Source organism: Argiope bruennichi, chromosome 9 (assembly GCF_947563725.1).
Source record: "Argiope bruennichi chromosome 9, qqArgBrue1.1, whole genome shotgun sequence".
NCBI lineage: Eukaryota > Metazoa > Arthropoda > Arachnida > Araneae > Araneidae > Argiope > Argiope bruennichi.
The window spans coordinates 73,465,527-73,474,470 of record NC_079159.1 but is presented as its reverse complement, the minus strand read 5'-3'; the positions used below and the strand labels follow the sequence as shown (position 1 = coordinate 73,474,470).

Here is an 8,944-nt window from a genome sequence, read left to right as displayed (position 1 = left end):
GATTGCGTCATTTTTATGGCAGGGGATTGTCAGAACTTCCGGATATTTCAGTCACTGAGTTAATTTCATTGGGCAATTAATACAAATTCGAGTAATAGCCAACGTGGCTCCTCTTATTAAAGGCTGGTTTTGAGTTGCTGCTATTTTCTTTCCCACGATTATTTGCTATGTTATGGTTTGGTGTTAAGAAATGTAGCGTTCTCTCAAAACTGAGACGTGTATGTAATAATTTTTTGAAACTTTTTTTATCAATTTTGCTTTTCTAAAAATGGAATTCTGTAATCTATTGATAGGCACTTCTTTGTACGTTAGAGGACTGAAATTTTGTACTCTCTCATACCCTCGATTGCTACACATTATTTTTGTTATTTTCGTAATTCAATTATCAATTAATGATTAAATTTTGATTAGTCTGGTATTTAGTCACCTGGTATTTAGTTTTTGAAACAATAAGCTTCAAGATCAAGTTATAGAAAATTAAATAAAGAAGGATTATCTTATTTAGTACACGAACAAAAATATAATTTTAGTTTATAATTTTTAAAATCTTTTTAACTTGAATTTATTCCGAAAAGAGTCGCATGGTATCTTATTTTCATACGTGGCAATTTGTATTGATTTAATTAGGCATAAAAAATCTAAAATGGTATACATTTATATAATTAAGTACAAAAAAAGTTACTTTGCAATAAATTATTTTCATCGCATATTGCATTGGACGAATTAAGTATATTTAGCTGATTCGCAGTATATTCAAGAAAAAAATTTATTTTTAAAAAATGTATCAGTTCGAATAAGTTCTAATTTCTTAGAGAAATACGGAAAAGGATGAAATAATTTTAAATCACGATATTTAAAAAATTCTATAACTTCTTTACTGTTTATGCCTTATTTAAAATTCTCATTTAAAACCTCTTCCGCAGATTCATTAAGCAAACCCTGCGTTAAATTTTTTTTGTAGTTAAGTTCGCATTCTGAAAGATATTAAATTTAAGGAACAACAGATATCTCGATTTTAGAACTTAAAACCCTTTGTTCAAATGTCAGAGTTTCAATTTACTTACAGAGTTTCAATTTTTGATTTCACTTGAATTTAAGAGATATTTAAAAAGTTTCCAGGTATGCCAAATGGTAAATAACTGTAGATGTATATTTATCTTAAAAAATTATTTGCATATTATCTGAAACAAATTTTGAAAGATCCAAAAGATGTGAATAAAGTTTTTATACGTCTTAGCTTCTCTCTTTTCAACAACTGAAAAATTCATTTTACTAAGAGAATACTGATTTGAAATATTTCATTCAGAAGTTCTGAGCAGATGTTTGAAATTGAATTTTTCTTTCTCTTATTTAATAAATTTATTTATTTATTTGCACATTTGAAATTTTTAAAATTTTGAACAAAAATTTTAATTTTATTAAAAATTTTAAAAATTTGGATAAAAATTTTGTTACCTGATAATTCCGAAATAAATAATCTAAATTAATGAAGTTTAGTTTTCGAAAATAACTTTTGATATATAAAGTTTGAATATAAGTTTTATAATATTTGAAAATAAGTTTTGAAATTTGACGAGGAAAATTAGCACTTCTCTTCGAAATTTTGAAATCGTTTTATTTCGATGTATAGATGATTATGAAATTTTCACTTCTGAAATCTTTAACAGTACCTTAATTGCTTTCAAATGATTAGTAGGAACTATGCCACAATAAAAATAGATGAATTCATTTTTATTTCCTCGACTGTACATTCAAAATAATGGACAAAATGTTTTTGGTAAAAATCTGTTAGATGGAATTGCTAAATATTTTTGCAAACGCATAATTGCTGTAATCTCTGTCCTAATTATTTTAAAGCTTCCTCTTATTTCAGGAAATTACATTCAAACTTGATATCATAAAATATAAAGTTTGAGTATCCGAAAAAACCAATTGTTTTACACATTTTGAGCCAAAAATAATCATTCAGTAAGTGACAAGTTCAGACATTCAAATTATTTTCCCAAATCATGAGTCACGAAATTCGAAATAAGTGGTGAAAAGTTTTCCTGAATTAATTAAACAATTAAAATTAGATAAATGGATTAAAAGTTTCAAAGCAGATGCGAGGATATTCATCAATATTATATGCAAAAATATATTTGAAGTTTCGAAAATTTCTCATCTTTACGCCTTATAAACAATGTGTTTGGATCAATATTTGTTAATAATTAGTTGTATTATTAATTGTTGATTTTTAAAAGAAATAATCTTTATTAAATTCCATATTTAAAGAAATGCCAAATGTAAAATTCAGTTTTGTTCATTTTATGAAAATAAAGGATATATCAACCTAAAATTTTGATTCTACAGTTGAAATAATAAAATCCATGTGTAAAAAAATTTAATATAGAAAATATATTTAATATAGAAAAATTTAATATATTTAATAAGAACAAATGTTAGTGTTAATGAGTTTAAATGTGACCAGTTAAAATGTTAAATATATGGCAATTTGTAATTGTAAGAAATAATAAAAATACTAGCAAAAAAGAAATAAAAATTTCGAGTCGTATATAACAAATTATATTCAATGAGGCAGCATATTTAACTGAATAAAAACTAACACACATATTTTATTTTTATAATTATTTTTATTTATAATTACTTACTATAGTAATAAATATAATAAATTATAATTTTTCACAAGAATTTCTCAATAAATTTCTGCCTTGGCATATTTTGAAGGTACTATTAAATAATAAAGATTTTGCATTTACAAAATGTATTATTTCAGGTGAATACATATCAATATACAAAATTGTTGTTCATTATTTATTGACAGCATCATTCTATTTATTTCTCCAGAACGAGACAGACGATTCATTTTCGTCGGAGTCTAAATCATGTCTTCTAATTTAGAAAGTCACCTACAGAAAAAAAAGAAAATAATTATTGTTTTTCAAATAAAAATAGCATCATAAAAATATTATAAAAACCAGTGAAAGCAAACAAAACTTGGAACGTAGTAGTCATATTAAAAATCAAACAAAAATTTCATCCAAGTTGTATTTTCTGTTAGCTGACAATGAATCAATCTAATAAGAAAATTGTGAATAGTTAAGTTGGCAACGCAATGAATCGTTTTCTCTGTAAAGATCGCTATTTAACTCTATAAGGGTACAGTTGACTTAAGATCATTTTTTATTTACTAAGAAAAATAACTCAACTGTTGGTTTTAAACAAGATGTTGATATAATTAAACTAAACTAAATTACTAACTGCGACCTTTAATCAAAACTACTGTTCATATGTGTGAAATTTATATTCAGAAGTTTTTAATACAAATTTGCAATACCGCTTAATAAAATTTGAAATTTTAAAATTTACATTTAATTCTGCTTTGACAAAAAGAAAGTTTTAGTGTAAATTTTTCGAGAATCGTCGAGTTTACAAGAAAAGTCAGAGTTGACTTTTTTAATCACGGGACGCTAAAGAAACCACTTATTTGTTTTAACTAAATGCAGCTAGTAGACCAATATAACTCTGACTTTTACTATGATAATGACATTTTTCAGTTATTTTTAGTCCATTTTCCAATAGGCTTTATAAAAATGAAGAATTTACAAAATTATGCTTCTCAAATAAATTTTTAAAATTCCTTAAAATGATTCTCAAATTTAGCAGTATGTTTTCTTTTACTTTCCTCCTTTTTATTTTAAAATAAAAACTGAAGAAAATATTTTGTTTTAGTTCAAAATTCCTTCGATAGTTTTTATAATTTTTATTTTCTGTATTAAAAGCATTTTTATTCAGTAATATTTTTTTTACAAGTTAAAATGGTACTGGCAATTTTTTCAGAAACGAGCTTTAAATAATCTAGTTTCGATTGTCATTGTTACAGTAGAAGTGAATAAATATATATTTCACCTCAGGCTGAAATCCTTGGGAATAGTGTTCATATTTCAGTTAAATAAAAGAACTCTCAATCCATGTAAAATTTTATTTTCAGATTCGAATTCAAATTATACCCCGCATTATCAATTGAAATTATTTTGATAAACTAAAATTAATAATAATAATAGCTAATAAAATTGTTTCAATAGCTTAAATTTGTCTATCTTTTAAAAACAGCATTAAATACAACTTTTCGTGTAGAAAAAAAAATTCAGAATTTAACTTTAACTTTCGAGAAGATAAGAATTTTGTGATTTTGAAACTGCTATAATGGTGAATGCATTGACCTAACAGAAAAAACTCGATCTTTGAAATAGAGGAATATAAGTTTGAACTAAGATCAAATTGAAATTTCTTCTTGCATTTGGATCCTGGAGCTCATTTAATTTGCCAGCATAGCCTTAAGTTTTCATTTGTTGTGGCTTGGTTGTTTGGAACAGAGCATACTAGCTCATGAGTCACCCTGATCATCTGGTTACGTTTTGTATTTTGATAATATTCTTATCATAATCCCCCGTCCCACGGTGGGGGGACACCTCGCAATTGGGGATTAGGAGCTTCCGTTATGGTGGTTGGTTATCGCCACCCTTATGGCTGCACGAAAAGGTGGGGGCTGGCTCCTGCCATTGATGACAGGATTTTCTTCCGTTGGGAAGGATTGCACCGTAGCCGGTGATGGCCCTTAGGACTCAACCACAGTTCCAGGCAGTGTTGCTGTTGTGTCGGTCCGATCATTCATGTTTTTTCGTGTGCCTTCGGGTGGGTCGGAATAGTCAGTTTGTAATTATCATCATCCCCATACTTATTTTTTATTGTCTGAAATAAAGCATGCGATGTCTTACAAATACGTATTATACAACTAATAGTATGTGTCAAAGTTTTATAACTTAGATTGTTAATTTGAGATGCAAATTCTTATTGGTAATTGAAAATTATAAATTTAATTAAGTAATATTGTAATATTTTAACTTTTGCTGTTACAGCATTTTTCGTAGAAACATTACTCTTCATGATTTTTCAATCACTCCTAACAGTAACGGCTGCATATCATCTTCATTTGATAGACTGAACATTATTCCATACACCCTGTGCCCATAACTATCTTCTCATCTAACAAATGACCATCAGATGCTAAGTGAATAGTTAATAAATTTACCGACCTGTCGATTACATGGAGCTTTCTTTAAGAATATTTTGATTTGATAATTATCCGAAATTATAGCATGGATGCATGCTTTGTGCCTTGTATTAAAAGTTTATTTAAGAAAAAAAGGATAGAACATTTTTGCTTTTCAATCGCAACTTGATCAAATTATAAAAAACAGATAATTATTTACATAATTAAGACGAAGAGGTAGTATCAAGTTTCCCCAACATCAATAAATGAGTTTGTGTGCACGTATTTGTGTATGTGGATGCACAGTATTTAGAATTCAGATCTATAGGTTGAAAAATAAATTTTCAAACGTTAATTGGGATGCGCAGAGCCATTTGCAATCCCATCAGTCCATTTAATCTGCCTGAACAACTGAGGGAAACAATTTAAATGTTTCTTCTCACCAATCCTATAAATTCGTTTGAGCTATGTGACTTAAAAATATGCTATTGGTTATGTAATTATTATTTTAAGATTTTTTTTTAAATACTCTGAGAAAAAAGGTTTAGACTTTAAATGAGAAACTGATTGTATTTAATTTTTTTTAATTAAAATTTCATGAGGGTTTTTTTTTCTTTTTTAAAATAAAGCTATAATTGTTATAATATTCTTTTTTCAAAACTTATAAAGTTATCATTTCTATCCTTAGCTATCTTCGTAAATATATGTGAATTCTATACACAGACTTTTCTTTTCTGTTCTATAATTTATTCTCTGAAAGTTAATATAATGTAAATTATTCACATATGAAGCATTATACCGAAAAAAGTATTGGTAAAATGATTCTCTTTCTGATTTATGTTTTGATTTCATGTCTTCATGCTGATTTTGGTTTGCTATTTTATTAATTTATTTTTTAAAAAATATTTTGTAGCACTGAAAAAGTAAAATAAAGATATTTTCCCCTTTCCTTCTTTTGATGAGTTTGATATGAGCTTTTATTCTATCAATTTTTTTTTTTTTTGAAATGTCAACTTTTAATGCTTGTAAAATAATTAATAATTAAATACAGATGAAAAAAAAGTTAAATTCATTGCGGAATTCAACTGGGATATGAATTAGTAAACTTCTATAATACTTTTAATATAGAGCAATTTGAAAAAAATATTTTGCAATTTTAAATAAAATAAAAATGCTGGTTTTTTTTTTTTTTTTATCTATCTTGATATCAAAAAATGAAACTAGATTCGTCTTGGTGTTTTAAAAATCGACTTTCAAAATTTTACAATTGTATAAACACTAGAATTTCCCTTAAAAAGATTTTTTTTCCAATAGATTTCCTCTAAAATTTATTCACGAATATTATGAAACATAAAAAAAGGTTTTAGTGAAAATTAAATGATGATCTACAGAATATTTTATTTTTTATAAATTAAAAACTATTGTTCTATTCATAAAAACGAATGTTTTTATCTGTAAGGTTGTTATATTCATTAAATCACTGCATAGATACTTAAACCATTTCATTTATTTACCACCGAGTTCGCAATTGCAATGTCAAATTCTATTTTATATCACTAAATATTATTAATAACTTACAGAAAGAAAGCAACTTTTAGTGGCTTTTAAGAATTAGGATTTTGTGGATTTTAATATTTCATGTAAATGTATTAGGGTGCCCCAAAAGTTTCTTTATCATCGCGCTATGAATGGCCTTATATGGCTCTGCTTGGCAAGCATGCCAAGCATGAGCTCTTTTACAGTACGTTTGTACACCCCCCAAAAAAAGTTCTTTTGTCCATTTGATAGCATTGAAAAGGCGTAATTTTCTACGAGCACCTTCCTCAAGGTGAAACAATAAAATCCACGAAATACTGTCATCAATTGGATCGATTAAAAGCTGCCATAGCAAAAAAAAAAAAGGTCACAATCAATGAACCTACGAGCTGTTGTTTTTCATCATGACAACGCGAGACCACATATTGCATTAGTCGTAAGAGAGAAGCTCTTACAGTTTCAGATGTTTTACCGCATCCTGCATACTTTCCATATCTTGCACCATCTGATTATTACTTCATTCTGTCCTTAAAAAATTCTCTTCGCAATAAGCGTTTTAAATCCATCAGCGAAATAAATGCGCATCTCGAGGATTATTTCTTGTCCAAAACACAACAATTTTGGAAAGATGGCATTATGAGGCTTCCTGAGAGATGAAAGAAGGTAATAGAGCAAAAGGGTTCTTATATCATAAAATAAATAATATCTTAAACAGTAATTACTGTATATTCATTTCATATTAGAAATATTAAAGAAACTTATGGGACTCCCTAATATGAAAAAGTATTATTTCAATAAAATATATTTTTACCCCTAGCAACATTAGGTGCAACAGAAGTTTTAAATTATTCTAAACTTCAAAGTTTTTAATTCTCTACCATCCAATTCAAATGAACTAATAATCCAGAAAGTGTCTGCTTTGAAATCATTCATTTAACCTCAAACAAAAATTTAAAAACGTATCCGTTAAAAAAAATATTAAAAACCTCTCAGACTTAAAATTCAAAAACCCCTTTTTTCCCATCTTGTTCTTTTACTTCTTTTTAATTTCTTAACAGAAGCAAGGAAGAGGGGGGTGGGGGGCTCCATGCTTCTTCTCGGAAGTAAGCATTATAAATCTGTCGGATTCTTCTGATCTCCCCTCTCCTGCTTCCGGTCTCAGAGAGGAAATTACTTTTCATTGACAACTGTTGATGAAGTGTTCAAATTTTTCATGTCGGTTTGGTACGTGGTCTCCAGCCTGTATTCGTTTCTTATCTCTGTCGGCAGATGGCGTGCTTTGGAACAAAACCTCTAATGCCTTTTCACTACATCTTCTTAATTGGTTGTTCTGTTAATGGATTTCTCCAGCAATGGACGCGATGTGAATTTAAATGGCGTCATTTCATTTGTTAAAACTCAGAAGAGAGGGGGAGAAAAAACGCACTTGAATTAAAAGTAAAACATTTCACAAAACACGTTCTTTTTTCCTTCTTCTTCTTTTTTTTTTGGGGGGGGGACACTCAAAAATGGTTAATGAGATTTTATTCAAATAATAACGTGTTCTAAAATGGAATAATATAAGTTTGTATTTAATAACAAAGTATTACTTTAAGATTTTAATTGCATGAACGGCGGTAAAAGTTTTGATTCATGTTTTTCTTCTATTTCAGACTTAGGGTGTGATTCTAAATTTTATTGGCATTTTTTAACACACGCACGCACGCACGCACGCGCACACACACACACACACACACACACAAAATAAAAAAAAATTGTTTTTAGCACTTCCTTTTGAAGCAATTCCTTTTTTTGATTGAAGACAAACAGAAAAACTTTCAAGCATTTGATATTGAACCATATTGTTAAGCTATTTTTGAAATAAAATTAATTTCGAGATGCACTTTGAAACCAACAAAATTTTGCTTAGGAAAATGCCGATCCTTACAGTTTGTTACTATAAATTTAATAAAATATTTTATACTTCATCCCAGAAGTCTTACTTTTAAATATCCATCCAGAAAGTTTCAGTCGGAATGAACAACAAAGAACGAAGACCGTCCGATTAATCTGTGCCAATTGGTCTCGAAGACCAACCACCTCCATGAAGGAACCTAGGTGCAAAAAAAAAAAATCTTTAGGAGTCTCAAAATATATTTTTAAAGATAAAAATAAAAGGGCTCAAAATAAATAGTAAATGAATTTGAGGAAAAGTATGTTTATGTCATGCTGGATGGCTTTTGTAACACAGGATGTATAATTTTTGTAGGCACTTATGGTGCTCAGTATATAATTGGAAAAAACAATTTAATGCTTTTGAATAGAGACCTCCAATAGTATGCATATTGCCTTTAAACCGTTCTAAAAATGTAATAA

At 28.0% G+C, this 8,944-nt stretch overlaps 1 long non-coding RNA gene across 1 annotated transcript; it reads right to left on the bottom strand.

Annotated features, from left to right (window-relative positions):
• Positions 1-2,691: 2,691 nt before the first annotated feature.
• Positions 2,692-8,685, bottom strand: LOC129983555 (uncharacterized). The gene is made up of 3 exons (XR_008785417.1): positions 8,572-8,685; positions 6,976-7,235; positions 2,692-2,909 (listed from the first exon to the last, which is right to left on the bottom strand). It is a non-coding gene; the product is annotated as an uncharacterized LOC129983555 (long non-coding RNA).
• Positions 8,686-8,944: the final 259 nt, after the last annotated feature.